We start from the raw sequence: 18,846 nt of genomic DNA on the forward strand, positions 1-18,846 counted from the left end.
GTAATTCTGTTACAGCCTCATAATTAGTTAAGAGACACAGATGAGTGGGAAAACCTACATGGCTCAAGATGGACTTAGTCCTGAGGCTCAGGATACAGGTCTTACTCTGGTTAGTGAGCTTCACAGTGTCTTTCCATGGCTTCTGTGATGTGGGACGTGATGATGAGACATTGGCTTATTAATAGTCAAACTGACAAGGACTTTGTTATGTATGGGACAATTATAATTGGTTAATTAGTTCTTGAAGCAATAAAAAACCTGGCTCGAACAAAAACCAAATAGAAAATTATCATTATCAATTTACCAAAAGTGATGTTCGAAGGAATAACACACAATTTGTATTCAGATGTATGTATTACAGGCTTACTTTACTGATAAGCACTACTTCAGATAGTCTAGATAGAAAAATCAATAAATCAGATCTTTAAACAACCTGTGCGCTGTTTGCTTTGGTAAATCCAGGTTAGTGTATCTGATGATACTTGACAGGATTTATTGAACAAACTGGTCAATTGACAAAATGGCTAAATTGATCAGAAATGTTGATCTTCTTGCTCAGAATCAATTCACACTGTAACAATTGATGTTCATGCTTTTGATTACAGCATACGCCTCAGTTTTGTCAAATTAATCTGCTCGTAAAGATAATCAACAGAGGAGTTATTTGCTGTTTCCTCCACAGTGTTTCCTCCAGCAGTGGACAGTTAGCCAGACATATGGGCAAGGTCACCGCAGCCGTACCCTCCCATGAGCTGCCAACCTGTTCATTAGGACGGCAACATCTGTGCCAACTACCACTCACAGAAGTGCAGTCATCACCCTCGTGCATTGTTCTCTTAATCAAACAAACAAACTGTGTGCACATTCTCAACCAGTTGCGATCATCTCTTTCTCATACCTGAACAGATCTGAAAGATCTTTTTGCTGGATTCAGAATCCCAGGTTGAGACTTGGCGATCACCTCTCATGTCTCCACTGGTACGTTGGCCTGCAGCCGAGTTATGGAGAGCGACTGCAGAGGTGACAATTTGTCATTGACAGGGTTTGATTGATTGCGTATGCCAGCAGCCGCGCAGGGCTGGTATCTGAAACTAATTGAATGTAATATCAGGGAGATAGGAGAGGGTGATGACAAACGAGCAGCCTTGTGAGATTGTTTAAAACCTATTGTACACATTATCCCTCTTTAACAGTTGCTCTTTCCCAGCCTGCCTCTGAACGGCCGGCTCGGAGAAATGATTACTATCTTTATAGATCACAATGGCCAGCACTCATTATCTTATTTAGCTAAGGTGCTCTGTAGCTGGAACAGACATAGACCATTTCCCTTGGAAAGATTTATTTCCAGCACCAGGAGCAGGTTCTGGCACTCAGTGATAGTGGAAATCTTAATGTCACGAACGCTGTTTTGCCAGCAGAGATGAAGGCGCCGGCTAAGCTTTTCTTGCAAACCAGGCAGCTGCGTAGGAGAGACGGGGATTTATTTTGGTGAAGGACTGTGTTTGCTCAGTCATGCAGCACTGACGAGCGCTGGGGCTCAGGGGTTTGGATTGGGGAAGGGGAGGATGGGTCAGAGGGTGGAGGTGGGACCAGGCATGGAGCTCGGAGGCTGGGGGTGGGGAGAGATGCTGCACTCAGGATGCTGCTTGGCCCTCAAAAGCCATCTGGCCGTCACCCTCTCCCCGCACCCTGAGGGAGGGTGAAGGACAGGTGGCAGGGGCTGGTGGGATGGCCTGGACTTCAGCTACGGGGGCACACGATTGGCCAGTTGGGTCGACTGAAACATTGACCCATCAGATAACGGAGGCCTGCTCAGCTTCCTGTCAGGAAGGACATCCTCCATGACCCTGGATAGAAATCTCTCATTTTCAGACCATCTACAGGATAACGCATCTGCTGTTCATTTTCAGTTTGACAAATTTGTTCGACAAAGATCATTTCTAATTAAATCATCAACTATATCAACTATAGAATAGTTAAATAATAGGACTCATGTTTTGTTTATTTAATAATTGCTTAGCAAGAACACACTTTGAAGAATCATTTCCACCTAGTGGCCAAAATGAAATGGCATTTAAACGAGACATCAGTACATGACATTCATAAAGATTGAAAGTGTAGTGTAACAAAATAAAATATATTTTTAAATTGCATGAGCAGGCGTTCAGGAGTTTTCTACTCATATCACGATACACAGCTGAATTTGAACTGTACATCAGCAGAGGTCAAGTTTTGCACTATATGTGTGTGACACGTCTATATGGCTGGAGAAATTGTGTTGTCAGTAACACGCTCAGCAGGGTGTGAGATGGTCCGGCTGTTCTGACTCACACAACGTGATAAAGCCTGTCTGGGGGTCAGTGGGCAGGGGAGGTGCTCGGCCGGTGAACAGGTGCTTCAGCTCGCTCCTGTGGCGATGGGATTTCCTCTGCGCTGCGCTCATTGCATCAATACACAAACATGCACATCGAGAACAAGACGTTTTAATAATTTGAGCAGGTGGCTGTGAATTGGAAACAGTCTTAATAAATTAAACACTCTTTTATCTTTTCGGTGTCATTTCACTGAATAATGAGGTTATAATTAAAGCTGAGAAGCAGCGTTTGTCATATCAGGGGAGAGCTTATTTTAAAACTGCATGCCTAACTCCTATCAGACGTCAGTGCTGCACCCATTTTCACTGTTATTGTAATAGGTTCTTGCCAGTGGATATATTTTTTATATTATGAGGCATTCTTTTACTTTTTCATTTGAATCTCATAAAAAAATTAAATCACATCAATGTGCAGCACCTGTTAGTATAGCTGCAGGCTCAGTTTGTATGTGACTGGAATAGATAGAAAGGAGAAGTCTCTAGATTAAAAAACAGCAAAGGGTCTCAGGCTGCATCGACACTACATTTTCACTTGAAAATGTGTCCACATGAGCAATTTTGGTTTCAGATCAGTTTTAATCCCCGGCGTCATAAACTCGTGGACACCAGGAGTCGACGTGGCAGAGTTGATGTGTTTTAAAAACAAATATATATTAGTCTTTATAGTCGTTTGCTGCTGTGAACACATGCAACGTCTTGACTTAATATGAGTTCACTTACTTTGTTCCAGGACGACAGAGACTTTATCTTGTGTCTGCAGTTAATGTACGTGTGTGGGTGCAATAGAGGGATTGTGTTAAAGACCATTTGTTGCAGCTTCTGCACATTATGATTTCGTCAATCCCTTCCCTTTATCTTGATCCTGGAAAATATGGTCAGAATTCAATTTTACACACCAGGGATTTTCCAACCGATGGCAAAGGATGAGGGTTAAGAAAAGGTGCTGTTTTTTCATCTGTAGCCTCGAAAGCGGAGCTGGAGGTTCTTCAGCCAATTCCACTCCCACATAGACACACACTACACAGCCTCTTAACCTTAACCCCGTCTCCATCTTGGTGTAAATCCGCCACATCTAGAGAGGAACTCGAATGGTGAAGGGGAGCAGAGGGAGGGGGGACAAACTTTCTCTACATCAGCCTCCTTTGTTGCAAGAAAAAGACATTTCCACCGTGTTTTGTTCAGTGAAATATTGCTGGACACTTTTTGCCTTTAGGGCTGGAGAAAACACAATTGGCACCGGGATGATGAACAGTGGGGCTGAGGGGATAGGAGGCCTTTTCTTTGTTGCCTTTTTCTACTGAAGGAAAATTATATTTTTCTTTTAGCTGTTGCTCAAAATGTGACATTTTTTTTGGTAAAAGAATCAAGAACCATGGCACAATGGGTTCATATAAACCCAGGTAACAGCACGTGTGTATGAGTGATAATTGAATCTTTATGAAATCCATGCTCAACCGTTGTCGCACCTTTGTTATCACTGCAGGTCCATGAGATCATTGTTGAGATACTTTATGATTCTATGGAGGGATTAGACCTTCACGCTTCTTTTATCCTCCTGAATAAATAATTCTCTTTTATTAATAGTACAGATTTTTCCACCGGTGTCTCCTCCGTGTTTAATCTGCTGAACACAAAATGATAAATCAAACAAAGATTTCCTGTCTCCTGCACCTTCCCCCAGTCTTTCTCCACTTTCCCAGACACCGCTGTGGGTTTTATCTGCATGTCGATGTCAGTGCGCTGCAAGAGACTCAATGTGGTGTCGAACTGTGAGATGGAGCTATTTATGACCATTCCCCACCTTTCCAACACCTCTCGACGTCGTCCATCTTTACAGTCTATGGTCTTTACTCTTTGGTGTGATTACTGTTGGCAAATAAGGGAATGCTGCACTAATTCACCCCCTCTGTTGAACTAGAAGGAATCAGATGCTCTTTGTGGTTTAGATCAATGAAATAGGTGAATGTGTATCTTAAAGGAAATGGGGCCTACATTGCATTGATTTTGGCAGTAAAATCACTTAGTACATTTAGTTAATGTTTAACTCCTATTGCAAAAAAATCAAGATAGTGACGATCTTTTTTAATTATAGGCTTCTGATCTGTCTCTGCAGCCAATTTAATGAGGCCTTGCTCAGAATTGAACTGTTTTGCACACAGCTTGCAGACGTGAACTCTTGTTCCTACTACAAATTACAGTTGATTAAAATGTCCCTGCGCTCTGACAGTATCTGTGTTTCACATGTGATAGTAATGGCTCATTATACCACTGGGATATTTGATATTTTTATCACAGTGTTCCTGGATATATTCAGGATCTGGGGTCTCAGATCCCTGGGGGTCGTGTCGGGTGCTGCCTCAGCACTGTTTTGGAGGGTGGTGCTGCTGCAGACATGCAGCTGTAACTGAGCCTTTCAATTCCTCTGAGAGCACTAAGCTTCGTGTTGGAACAGATGTTTTTCATGTGGCTCTGTCTATAGCAAAAGCAGAATCAATATTAATAAAGGGCAGCTGGGATGACAGGTGGGTCAGGGTTTCTATTTTGGTTAAAAGAGGAAGCTCGTGAAGAAATGATTATGAGCAATAAATCTTTTTATGGTCTTGAGTTGTCCAATATTCGTTCTGTTATGTGTGTTACATTGGAAAAAAACGAAGTATTCAAATGGGTCAGAAGGTCTTGAATTGAAATTCCTTTGTTCTGTCTTCAGAAAACCAGTAGTGCTGCAGGTGAATTTTCTTAAGCTGTTTAATCCTCAGGCTGTGTTCATGATTTGTGCTTTTAGAGGTTTAGAGATTTGTGTGAAGTTTGATGCACTGAATACAAATGAGGCATAAACAGACCATTTATCTATTAGCCTGCCCCAATTAACGAAGGACTATCTGTCTTGGCTTTTATCACGTTGGTTTCTCTTTAGTAGGTTGAACTGTTTGAATTCCAAATAGGTTTTGGACATTTTTTACCAGCAGTGTTGCACATGTCTGCAGTCTGTAGTTCCATGTGTGAGATATTGGGAGTAACACTACCAAAATAACCCTATGTGTATAATTAACACCTGCCGGGAAGCTTAAAGGAAAATAGTTTCACACTTTGCTACCTCCAAAAATGTGGATTAACAGAAGAATGATAGATATTTTTCGGCTAAGTTATTCAAGAACTGACTTCAAATGCTTTAATTCATATATTAAACTATCCATTATCTATACTCTATATCCTATGAGGGTTGGGGGTGGAGGTCATGTCAACAGCAGTTGGTCCTAAGAGATCGTGCCATCCTCATATATAAATGAGAACAAAAATGTATATTTTGTCAAGAATCAGACCAGGACATGATGTGGGGGGGGGGTATGGAAGCCTTGGAATTCAACGTGTATTAAATGATATGACATTCTGCAAACGCTGCCCCCTATGTGAGAGAATAGGGAAACCAAATAGCCACATGCACACGCAGCTCACTAGGGTCACCACAAGGCTGTATCCCTGTTACCTTAATCCAGGCCACCTCCCTCCCACCTCCTCCTCTCCAAAAACAACCCCCATTCTAGTATCACTTACACACATAATCAATACAGGCTCTCTCCTGTTATTGATCCGTGTACTGTGTATACACAGCTGCTGAGCCCAGACTGTGGCCTCCTGCCTGGAATCAAGAAGCCAGAATAAGACACTTGATCACCTGCACCTGGTTCTCCTCAGTCCTCTCCGTGATGCATCGAGCTCAGGCAGATGAAAGCAGAATACACACATCAAAGACTCTTACTTTATACACGGAACATTGATCAGTATTGTCGGAGAATCTATTTGTCGCAGGTCAATGACTCTCTTTCACCACGCAATGAAGTGTACTCTTGAATTGTAACTGGAAGTCTATACAGAGACTGATGATTATTGACTTTTTGATTAGATAACATAAAAATTAATGTTGTTTGTTTGAATGCAAGTGCCTTTCTCACTTGATAGTGGCTGCATGGACATCCATCAAGCAATGAAAGGAGGATTAATGGCTAACTATTTGGTAATAGTGAAGTTAATTGATTGATCTGCGGTTGAAAACCATCTGCTTTAAATTGGATGGCAACAAAAAACAAATTTATCTCATGATTTCAGAAATATCAGTTTGTCTGTAGCTTGCATATCTGTTCATCTTAACAGGCAACATGTGCTCTGCAGTAGCAGTTCCAGAAAAAAAGCAGCATTGACTCAGGCCAAGGACACCAGCCATCCCAAACAGGCAGGTTTAGAGAGGGCTCTACTCTAGAAAATGCAGATGTTTATTCTTTGCAAAGAAAGCTGTTGCTTCCCCCTCTAATGTGTTTTGGTCTAAATAAATGAAACTGTTGATGTGATTGTTGCTCACTCTGTGGCTGATTGCCTGGAGGCTTTTGTGGAGCTTGGTGATTGGAGTGAATATTGCCTGGAGATCTTTGCCTATAATGACAACAGACTGTAACTGCATCCATAGAATTCAATTACCTTTAATTTTACCTTCCCCACTTGGACATATTACCCTCTGTCAGAGCCAATCACTTTAATAAAATGAAATCAAATATGATGCCGTTTCCTCTGAATGATTCGTGCATAGATTGACCTGACTTTCCTCAGCGTAATGAAATTGATGAAAGCATCATATGTTTTTCAGGTGTGGTATTGACAGTATGTCATTCTTATAGATCAAAACTGACTCCAGGATTAGAGAAAATCAGTAGGTCTTGTAGGGCTTTTAATGGTGGCTGTATTCTTGTCTTGACGATTGGATTTAAATTGGTGCAGGAAAAAAAGATCACCGTCTTCCAACCACACAGCGTGACCCCCAAAGACTGGAGCTCAGCCCCTACATCAGCACTTTTCTTTTCTGTTCCCCCGCTCTCTCATCTCTCATGACTTTGGTTTCTCTTGTTAATGATTAAGGAGGAAGTAGAATAAGTCTGAGGGCGATTATTCACCTTAGAAATAAAATTATTCTGACTGAAAGGCAACCACATGCAGTAAATTCAAGGATGAGTGGAAAATACTCCCAGCAAATTAAATTAACAAGTTTGAATACATTGTCCCTTTTTTTCTGAAGGATGCTTTCAGAGAAAAATGTTTTCAAGGCTCTTTGCTTTCCAAGGCTTTTTTCAGGACGTCTCATTTATGCCTCCACTAAGGAGGTTATGTTTTCATTGTCGTCACTTTTTCTGTCAATCTCTTCGCAGTATTACTGAAACTACTGAGCAGGTTTAGGGCGTGAGTCAACGAAAAACTCATTCAATTTTACAGTAGATCCAGATAAACTTACACAGACTCCTGGTCAAACCGGATCTTACAGATGCTCTGTGTGCCCTTCAAGTCAGAGACAGTGACAGTTTCCAGGTCTTACCTTTCCTGCCTTGTTTTATTTCATTCCTTAATAAAATACAGTTGTTTTATTGAAGCTGATGAGGAATTTGGCTGCATTCATACCAACAATTGGATCAAATCTACACAGCCTCCTCTAAATAAAAGGGATTATTTTCGAATCAGACTTGGCTTCTGTTGCAACACAATTTAACATCATGAAGCAACATGTTGCGTTGGCCATCATACATGTGGCAGGAAGCATCCCAGCATATTTTCACATGAATGGTTTTAAGTATTGTCTTTAGTCACTGTATTAGTTAGACTGGCTGGATTGGTTGTGTAGCTGTACCTCATCCTCAAGAGTTTAGACACTTTGCTCCCCTGCGCTGGCTTTATTGGATTTTTGTGTAAGGTCAGGATTATGTGTTTCACCTCACCTCACAATGTTGCTGTGGAGCCACGATCAGATTAAAGTGGCTAATAAGACTCTTCTCCTTTCCCAACCCCATACACACCTGTGCTGAGGTGGTAGTTCCCATCACATCTGAAGGCAGAGGTGCTTGTGTAAGCACTTCAGCAGGGGTCACCCAACGTGGGACTCAAGGACGTAACGGTAATCTCAGCTGTTAATAGGACTCATAGGGAGGGAATGATAGGCTAAGAGTGGGAAAGCACTGTAACCTGATAATGGCCACTTATATGCACCACAGGGCATGTGCACACACACAAACACACACACACAAACACAAACACACACAGAAAGACACAAATACACATATTTTGCCTTTATCTGTAGCATCTGTGCTGTACGGTTGTGTTCTCTCAACACCGTCGTCTCATTAGGAAACACTTTAAGTGAAGCTAAATGCTCTAAGCCTTTAACCTTTCATTCTGATTTGACATTCAGAGGTTACAGAAGCATGTGTGTGTGTTCATGTATACAGTGATCACAGTCAGTGGGGATCAATGAAGAGCGGATAAGGGCTCTAATCAATACCCATCAGAGTTCCGCTGATCAAATATTTATCCAGGAAGAGAGAGGAGAATAGACTCCCTGTCTGTCTCCCTGCTTTTCTGTTGCAGGTCTGTCTGCACGCTCCAGGCTTCACTGTCTCTGTAACAGGAGTCAACCTCAGTGTCTCTGTTGACACAGATGCTGAAAAGGAAAAGTTGTTTTCAACTTTCTCTATCTTGGATCGGCGACTGTGACTTGTTGTGTGGAGGTGACGTGAGGAAGAAGTGTGAGAGCAACGTTAAAGAAGTTGAAAATAGTCATTTGTTTTTAGAAGATGCATCTTCAATTTCCTGCCAAAGTGATGACCAATGAGTGACAAGAGCTTCTGGAAAAACAATCTGTTCTGCTGTCTTCGATTTCATTGTGGTCGCTCGCACGTCCCGTCTCCCTCTTTGTCTCCGTCAATTTCCTTCTCTGTGTCTTCTCTTCTGTCTGAATTGGTAGAGACATGCTTAGTAATAAGTCATGTATGAATATGTGACTTTCCAAACCCTTTAACCTGTAGGTTAATCATCATTTTATACCTTCTCTTTTAAATCTTTTCTTCTTTAATCTCACATGATGACCATTATTTAGTTCTTTAAAAACCTTTAATGTAGTGGATGACTCACTGTCACATATCGATCCAACGTGTATTTCTTCACCTTTGGTCTAATTCATTTGTATTATCTACATTCTTATTTAAAGCTTCGTCGCTCAGCCGTCGACTGCTCTGTTTTGTCAGGCGGAGACAAACACATTAGCAGCTCCTCCGCAAACAAGATCCATCCAAACAGCTCATGATATAACCATGTAAAAACATGTTAATTTATTGTCTGTTGGGAGGCTTGTGTACCTCGTCTCCGTCACCAGGGGGAAAAGGATTACTCCAACATCTGAGGATGGGAACGTTGGACAAGGTATTACAGGGCGACTCTGTTATCCTGCTTGTGGTAACGGTGCGTGTTTATCGTGTTCTTCTGCCCACCCTTCTACATCTCCAGCAGGTTTAATGCCATTTGAGTTGTCAGGTTCAGGGGGTTAATTCGCCGCTTGTGTTTTCTCTCCCATTGAGCGTCTCCTTCCAGCTGTTTCGGCTATTGGCAGGCGGCTCCTAAAACTCTTACATCAGCCCTCGCTGGCTCGCTGAACTGTGGAGCTGGCAAAAGCGAACGGTGAGGGGAGGAGGTGCTGCAGGAGGTGGTGCCGGGCGGCTGAGGGTTTTTTTTTTTTTTCCTGTAAAGAAGACCCCCTGTAGCTGCAGTGATAACACGATGATAGTATGTGACTGAGAGGCAGAGGAGCAGGGTACCTCGGTGCAGTGTGGAGCAGCAGATAAGACAAATAAAAGCAGCATGTTTGGAGAGGTGTGTATTTGAAGTGGTTGAGTGGTGCAGAACATACAGACTTGGAATGTGTACGAAAGCAGCTGGTCATTTTATGTGTGTGTTTGGGCCAATGTGCATGTGTGTGCGTTTTCAAACCTCAGTAACAGTACAGAACAGACAAAGCAAAAAAATCCAGCAGCTCCACCAATTTTTTCCATTTTCTTTGTCTACTCTTTTCTTTCTTTTCCTACGTGATGCAAATTAATGTCCTCCATCTTAATGAAGGTAACATTAAAAATGCAGAAAACATATGTTAAGAGCCCAACAGATGATTCCTGCTCTGGTATTATTGATCTTTAATGGCTTGCTGCATATTTCTTGTATGTGGTTATATATCAAGATCACAATATCAAACTGTATTGGGTATTATTGGGTTTTATGACCAGTGGAAAAGAGGCTGAACAGTGAAACATAATAATTGTAAAAATAATCTAGTTTGAGAAACGTTTTAAAATCTATATTCTTTTATGTAACGTGATTATCTTAAAAATAAACATTGGCCAATCTCTTTTTAAATAAGCTTGAGCTCATGGATACAGGTCTGGCCTCATATGTTCTCTGTGATATTTCTGTCTTAACAGGAAAATGTTTTTAAGAATTGTGTTGTGAACCATCACAGTGGATTTGTGTCTGATGTGGTTGTTTGTCTTTCTTCTCAGTCTCGAACTCTTCCTCTTTCCGCCTCTTGACCTCCTTCCTTCACCTGCTTTTTTCTCCCCTCCGTGTCATCCTCTTTGCCTTAGTGGTTTTAACTGCAGAGCTGTGAATCCTGCTGGTAACTCCTTTAAAATCCCCCTTTCTGTCTGTTCCCCCCTCCTCTATCTCTGTCTCTCTCTGGAAATCTTTCGGAGTGAAGTGGAGGGTCACACTGAGATCAGTGACATCATGTTTATGATGGGGACTAACATTTGTATTTCCAGTTGAATCAAGTTGTTGTCGAAGGCCATAAAGGCAGAGATGATCTCAGAACAAACAAAATCTAAATCTATAAGTGATGATATGTTGTATGTAGAAGATGGAAAATTATGTCACCCAAAAAACAAAATATCCACGATCATATGTTGGGATACTGATGCTCTATTGCCATTAATGACGTAATGAGGATTTTCATTGTACTCTGTAGAAACTATGATATGACAGGACACTCATGTTTTTATTAGTTAAAGTTCATTATGTTCCCCTGCCAGATTCTATTATTCTATTGTATTACTCTCTTCTCTATTATTACATTCTGCTTTACTCCGTCAGGGTAATTTCCCGTTGTCACAGCCTGACAATTGCATTTGTTGCTGTGAAGGTGCGGATCGTTTGTAATTGTGCCAATCAGGCTGAGCCTATTTTCCATACAGCACGTGAGCTCTGTTAAACCACAAAAGTAGAGAGTATTTGTTTCCCTGTAACTAAGTGCTGCAAAGCCTCATGGAGAAAGCACTGATTTGTCTGTTTCTGTGTTGGAGCACTGCATTGAGGTCATTTCGGGCTGAAAAGCACCTGTCAAAAAGTGAAGACTTTGCCTCATCCAGAATGCAAATTAGGCTGTTTGTGTGTTTGCACATCTTAATTTAGACGACCATAAGCACTTTTGACTGAAGGTTAACATAGATTTGGATGCCAAGCCTGCAGGCAGCTGAGTTTCAGCTGTTTTGGACTGATGCAATATTCACCGGAGAGGATGGGAGTATTGTATCCTCCCTGTTAGTGTATTTGTGTACAGTTGTGTGCTCGCATAAATGTGTGTCTGTATGTGTGTATATAAATGTGGTGGTGTGAAGAGGAAGAAAAAGCTCATTTATCACAACATGCTCCGGAACCTTCCAGGGGTCAGCTCGCTGTCCAAGTCTTCTCTAATGAAGAACGCAGCTGAGCCAATCAGGGCTCGCCTCCAATGAGGTGGCCCCAACTGCCAGCCAATCGAACGTGTGAGGTTCAGCCGAGCGACAGGCAGAATTGATGAGAGGAGTAAGTCCCGGTGAAGGATCGCCGCAAGCTGCCGGAGATATCACTACGCCGGCGCTGAGGAACACTCAGCTCGGTGGAAATGCAATAAAGCCTGAACCATATCTCACCGTTGGGCGATGTGTGATAACAGTGTTATAGTGGAGGATGGAAAATAGCCCATTGAAATGCAGTGCGACTCCAGAGCTCTACATTCAGAGCAATGAAAATATATACATATTATGATATATAATATATATAACCTGTCTATGGTATTACCTCTTGTTACTGAATATTCTCTAACAGGGTGAACAAGGAGCAGCTCAGACGATTAATGAAATCATTTCAGTGCAGGTAGATACACACCAGGACCTCTGCTGTCGATATTAGCAGAACACAGATTACAGTGCGGCTCCATGGTTCATCCTGAGGGAAGATCCACACTATGGTGTTTTAAAACAACTGGGTAACTGAAGGATAATTTAAATCTGCTGCTTTTACTTTGCAGTTCTTGGTTTGGTGCTTTATCTCTCCTGTAAACACTTTTTATCGTGTAAGGTTTAAGACTCGTGAGACTCTCCATTTTGAATTATCAACGCGAGATATGAACATCCGTATGACAAATGTCTGCGTCTTTACCATAGACTGTAAATAAAGATGGATAATATGGCAGCTTCCCGAAAGTGAAGCCAAATCACCTGATTAAAATCCTGGATGAGTGATCCTTTTGATTTTTCCCTGTTTTTATTGTTTCTTTCTCTTATGAGAATCTGTGGTCTCCTGTTGGAGGGAGTTTAATGTTATAAAGATTGTAAACCCTACACTTAAGTGTTGATCTAGATAAACACGACTTTAAAAAAAAGCTGGAAGATTTATGTATGTACAGAGAGTGTGATCTTGACATCTGTTCTTCATGCTCTGAGCATAACAAAATGAATATAAATGCACCCTCCTTAAATTACAAGGATCCCGGTTGATTTGTTTTCACTGACTTCACATCACAGCGGTTTCTTTGACATGATTGATGGCTGCTGGTTTTGGGGCCTTGACCAAAGATTATTGGACCATTGCATCTCTTATCATTCCTGTTTTATCAACTCGCCGTTTGTCTGGATAAAGATGTCGGTAACAGAAAATAACTTCTCAAGGATTTAGGTGTTGTTGACTTGCAGTAAAAGTATGTCAGGGGAGCAAACTCCACTAATTGTTTCCTCACAGAAACTTGGCCTCATTTTACAAGAGCTTTCACAACGAGGGGTTTACAGGCTTTACAAATGAGCCTGAGATGAACAGTCTCTGTGGTCGGATTTATTTTTGGTAGTCTTGGTTTTATGTTCTGTAATAAGTCACTGATTTTAATGAATGAGTCACACACTTGTGTTTGCTGAAGTTAGTCCAACCTAATCCCCTGGTATTTTATCAGTTCATCAGAACATTGCAGAGCTGGTGAAGCAGTCGTCGTATTAGAGAGAGCAGGTGAACAGAACATTTATCATTTTCTAAATCTGGATGCTGCTTATTAAAATAGGACTGAACCAGCTGACAGATTGTTTTCCAAACTGTGACCCTGTCCATGCATTTTTAATTGTCTCTGAGGGGCAATTTGTCTCACGATAGTAAGTATAAAGTAGTAAATAAATAAGTAAGAATGATAAATATAGGACACAAATACACAGATATTCAGTGGGAGTCGTGAAATATATAAACAATGTGACCTACAGCTTGTTTAAAAACCCAACAGCTGATAGGACAAATACATTTAAGTATCACTTAGGGACGCTTCCCTCTCAGCATGATGTGTGCTGATGATGCTTGTCTTGTACTTGTACTTCTATTTGCCGGGCATGAGACGCTCTCCAGTTGTAGAAGTAGCATCGGTCAGAAAGTCTGAACGAGCCCAATAAAGGATTCTTTGTCTGATCTGACCAGAGGTTAGAAAATATTTTGGTCAGGCAGTGACCTGATGCACATTTCTCACCTGTTATCTTGATTCGGACTAAACTGAAAAGTGCAAAGGTCCAAACACGGTTCACTTCATAAACAGTTTATGCCTGTGCTGATAGAGTACAACAATCTCCCCCAGTCTGATGTTATTAACTAAAACTCAGAGACTGTGTTGTCTCTTTGACTTGGTTAGAAATTAAAACAAATTCCTTCATGCTGTAGTTGTCGAACAGTCGCCTCTCCTGTCACTGGATCAGTTTTGTAATATGAGATTCTGGAGGAGAGAAAAAGTGCATTGAACTCTGATGATATCGATCAAAGACCAGAGGTGCTGTCGCCTGTTGATGATGGATGAGGTGAAGAGAAGCGTTCATCAGCGAGCGCACAGATTACTCCTCCATCCTGAGACACCTCTCTCTCTCTCTCACCTCCCCAAGTGAGGATCCATCACTCTACCTCTGCCTATCACGGTGTCTCCTCACAGAAATGTTTTGTTTCTATTAAGTCCATTTTTATATATATGTATATCTATATACACACACAAGAAGGCACTCATGTACAATACTGTTTATAGGGGTCACATATCTCTGCCCCCTGACCATCAATCAAACACACCATGAAATTGAAGTGTCACCAGGAGAACAGATCTTATTCAAACTAATTCCCTAACACATACATGTACAGCCATGTAGATAGTATGGGACGGGGGTGGCATCATATAGTCCCACCAGTGGCCCGCCCACCCACAATTCTCCACAACAGAGCATTTTGTGATGTTGAGATAAAATTATCCTTCTTTTTCCGATGAGGCTCTTCAGGGCGTTCTCACGTCATGCTGACATCAAACAACGAGTGGAGGAGAGATTGATGGCTGGTGTTGAATCACCCTGTTCTTTATGATCAGACACAAACCAGATGAGGCAGGTTCGGAGAGAGAGGTTACAGAAGCAGTTGGTGAACTTAGTTAACCCCTGAAGTTAACCATTAAAAACAATGCTCTGGTAGGTTTTTCAAGGGCTGATTGGTTGGGGGTGGGGGCTTCTCTGATCATATTTTTCTGTAATAAACTAATAATGATAATAATAATTACAAAATATATTATAATATATATTTATAATACACAAATTATCAGTTCTTCCAACTGTAGATTTGAATGTTTATTTTTTATTGAACAAGGTCGACAGGATCCTCTTTGTCCTGTCAAACATTGACTAGTGTCTCACTAGATATCAGTCTTAGGTTTATTCTCTGTAGAACCTAATATTTTAGTTGTGTCCGTCCACACTGAAATCTTCAGATCCCAATCCATCAGAGTGACATCGAACAACGAAGAAGGTTCATAATATTTCACCAGCAGCTGGTGTAACAGAAACATTAAACCACATAACTCTCGTACTTCCGGACAAAATCCTGATCTCGTCTCTTCCTCTTGACGTTCTACAGAGAAGCTGCACACGCATGTACACGTTATTCACAGAGAGAGGGACACTTTACACGGAAGCCACCCACATCAGCGTTTCTGTCATCTGGTTCCCTGAGGGTAATGGCTGTCGACATATAATCCTCAACTCTCTTTAAAGGCCCAATACCCAATTCCTGATTTAAAGTTTAGAGCATGACATTCCTGCAGTGTGCTCCATTACACTTGTCACTAATCATGGGAATCACGGCTTTAGGGGGCAGCTTCGCTCACCGCAAATCCTACAGCTGATGATGCAATCAGAGGCCAAGCAGTGGCAAGAAGACCTCAATTCAACCCTGAGACCTTGACTCATTCTCTCAGTCAGAAAATACAGAGAAACTTTGAAACCAGCAAAGATAACGTTAGAATTTCAAAGCAGGAGAACTAAAGTTATAGACTTTGAATCCGGTGTTTGGTTGGTGCTGCTGCTCCTCGTCCAGCGGTGACATCAAAACCTGTAGAATTCATGTGTGAAGTAGATTACAATACGTTTAAAGCTTGATTAAATAGGAATTGAAATTCTAGTCCGATTACAACTCATAACTGATGCTGTCATTCCCCCCACTGCCCTTTATCTACTTTTCCCTTCGTTATTATATCCAGAATTAATATTTAAACCTTTGATGCCTTTTTTAGAAATTAAGAAAACAGCTAATTGAAGTAGGGTTAGATAAGAGAGGGAGTGAAGGACCCCAAAAATAAATTACAGCTCTTGAAATAACTCTCGCACGACACAGAGCAGCAGCCTGATGAAGTGTCTTTAGTGTCTGTGAGTGGAGTTTCCCTGTGAAGTGTCTGTGTGAGCAGTGACAGAGGCTCCCAGAGGAATCAGTATCAATAGAAAACTCCAGGTTTAATTTGAGGTTCATGGGGGGGTATTCAGTTCAGGACTTGTTTTTTTAATGGTACCAATCACCTGATACTCTTCACAGACCTTGTTAGTCCCTATGAGGCACATTGTGATTTTTGAATATGGGCTGTTTAAATAAAATGTAATTGATTGACTGCAGACAACATTGTAAAATGTTTACACTATATGGTCTTTAAAACAAGACACAGGCCTCTAAGTTAAATTTAATTTGGCATCAAACAGGAAACCTCATTTTCACTGAACTGGACAGCAGCAGCAGCACAAAAAAAAAAAAAGATTTGCCACTGAGGAGTTTAAGATGAAGGGATGAAGGATGGAGGGTTGAGAGTTTCCTCTTTCGCCGAACACAAAAGCAGCTGATTTCACCTTTGGCCAGTGAGAAGGAACTAATCGTTAAAATCAGCAGGCACAGATTGTGGATGGAATAAAACCCTCTCAGCCCTCATGTAATTATTCTTCCTCAGACAGACGTAGCCTTTCTCAACACACACGCTCAGTATTAACACAGGGACATTGTCTGACCATATAACACCAGCATATTTGAATATTAATGAGCATTTTGTTATTCCATATATCAACTCCAGCCACCTTCTGCACCTCAGCAGCGATGAATGAATAAATGGATATGTAAATAAATGGATGTGAGGTAAATGGAGTCAGAGAAGGGAGAGGCAGGAACTGTGAACGTTCCAAATTGATTTCTGCTTCCCCGTGCTTTACATCATTTACTCAGCTCAGGGAAGAGCTCATGAACCTTTGATAATCTCTCTCTCTCTTTGTCTTTTGTAGAAGATTTAGTTTGATGGTGCACTTTTTTTTTCTTTCTTTCTCATGCTTCAGGGCCTTTTGATATATATTTCACTTTTCTTCATATGCATTAAAAAACCTCAATATAAAGATGGACGACACATCACCACCTCAACCCCTTGTACAGAAATGAAGCTAATATATTATTGAGTCTGTGCAGTAGAGCTCTTGCAGTGAAACCAGGAGATTGACGTCCCACTGATACACACTCTCGACCGATCACGAGTCAGTTATAGCGTTTTTATATGTCAAATGGAAACTTGAACATGAAAATGACGGAAACCATCTTTTTGAAACATTTATTTGACGCGTACTTTGGTTTTTGTCAACATAATCTGATTTTTACACTTTATTAATTAAAACATGTCAGTGAGTATTATTGAAATATGTCCTGCTCACTTACTATGATACAGAACATTAAGAACATGTTCCTGTGTGACAGTTCTTTTTCAGATTTTTCATATCTCTCCTTTTCTTTATAACCATCTCCTCTTTCATTCTCTCCTTTTCCTCCTCGTTTTATGGTCGAAGAAACGTCCAACAGATGAAATCAATAAAGAATCACAGCTTTCATCTTGAAGTTTTATACCTGCTCCAGCTGCTCAGGAGGTTTTTATATAAGCACAGGTGGTCTTGATATGGTCTTGACATTTTGCATTCTTGATGCAGATGTGCACCATGTATTTGTTATCTTAGTTTGCAAAAATACAGAAAACCTCAGGCTTCCTCATAAGCAGCTGTGAGAAGAAGAGGTGAAAAGAAATGCATCGTGTGGAACAAGTACAGCAGAGAGGTCAGGTTCTTGTCCCTGTCAATGATTTGTCAGTTTTATCAGATACAAAACACTGTGTTAAGCTTAGGTCGTAATTAGAGTCTGATACTGATATTAGAGAGTAAAAGATCTCTCATACCAATTTATTATATAAGACAATAATTCCCAAGATGTGGTCATCAAACCCTTGTGACAAAGAAATCGAGGCGTTATATTTTATAATTAACTTATAATAAAATAACTTTAAATAAAAAAGAAAACACAAATACAACCAAATATATAGAAAATTGAGAATAAGAACAATAAACGTAAAATCTTTTCTGTAGTTTATTCTAAAAAATAAAGTTTTCACATCAGATCTTTGGGTTATCATGAAGCCAAATATCTAAAGTTTTTATGCATCACTGCAACAGTTAGAAAATTACTTCCAATTCTCCAGGGATGTTTTAATGGCTAGTGTAAGTGGGTTTAACAAAGTCAGTACGATTACATCAGAGTTGCATCTGCAGTTTTTTCTTCTTGCTCATTTCACACATTTCTTTCTTCTTCCTGAGAATCATGTCTTCTCTTGTCCCACTGTGGGCAAGCAGGTGTGTTGAGACGGACCGCTCACTGTGCTGCCTCCTGGTAATTGGGGGTTAGGGTGTGTGTGTGCGAGTGATTTTTGAAGAGGCAGCATCCAGCAGAGGGGGGGAACACCCTGCTGCTGATTGACAAGGTCTGTGCTTTTGATGTGACTCGTAGCTTTCTCCTCTCACCATTTATTTTCTCTGGCTGTTCGCTGCGAGCCAGTTACAGAGTGAATATATGCTAATGAATGGAAATGCTCCTGTGTGTGTGTGTGTGTGTGTGTGTGTGTGTGTGTGTGTGTGTGTGTGTGTGTGTGTGTGTGCTGCAGGGCTGAGACGGATTGCAGATATGCGGCTGCTAATAAAGCAGCACAGAGCACATCTGTGTCACCTGTGTTCATTTCTTTCTCCTTA

General features: G+C 41.0%; 1 protein-coding gene and 1 long non-coding RNA gene across 4 annotated transcripts in view; one reads left to right on the forward strand and one right to left on the reverse strand.

The window, feature by feature from the left end:
• nav2a (neuron navigator 2a) overlaps nucleotides 1-18,846 on the forward strand; it is a 175,481-nt gene that overhangs the window by 6,304 nt on the left and 150,331 nt on the right. The gene's annotated exons all lie outside the window — the stretch shown is intronic.
• LOC138410479 (uncharacterized) lies at nucleotides 969-8,513 on the reverse strand. Its single transcript, XR_011243186.1, has 3 exons — nucleotides 5,927-8,513; nucleotides 2,332-2,433; nucleotides 969-1,847 (listed from the first exon to the last, which is right to left on the reverse strand). It is a non-coding gene; the product is annotated as an uncharacterized lncRNA (long non-coding RNA).

The sequence above is a fragment of the Paralichthys olivaceus genome, chromosome 1 (genome assembly GCF_024713975.1).
Source record: "Paralichthys olivaceus isolate ysfri-2021 chromosome 1, ASM2471397v2, whole genome shotgun sequence".
NCBI classification, from domain to species: Eukaryota; Metazoa; Chordata; class Actinopteri; order Pleuronectiformes; family Paralichthyidae; genus Paralichthys; species Paralichthys olivaceus.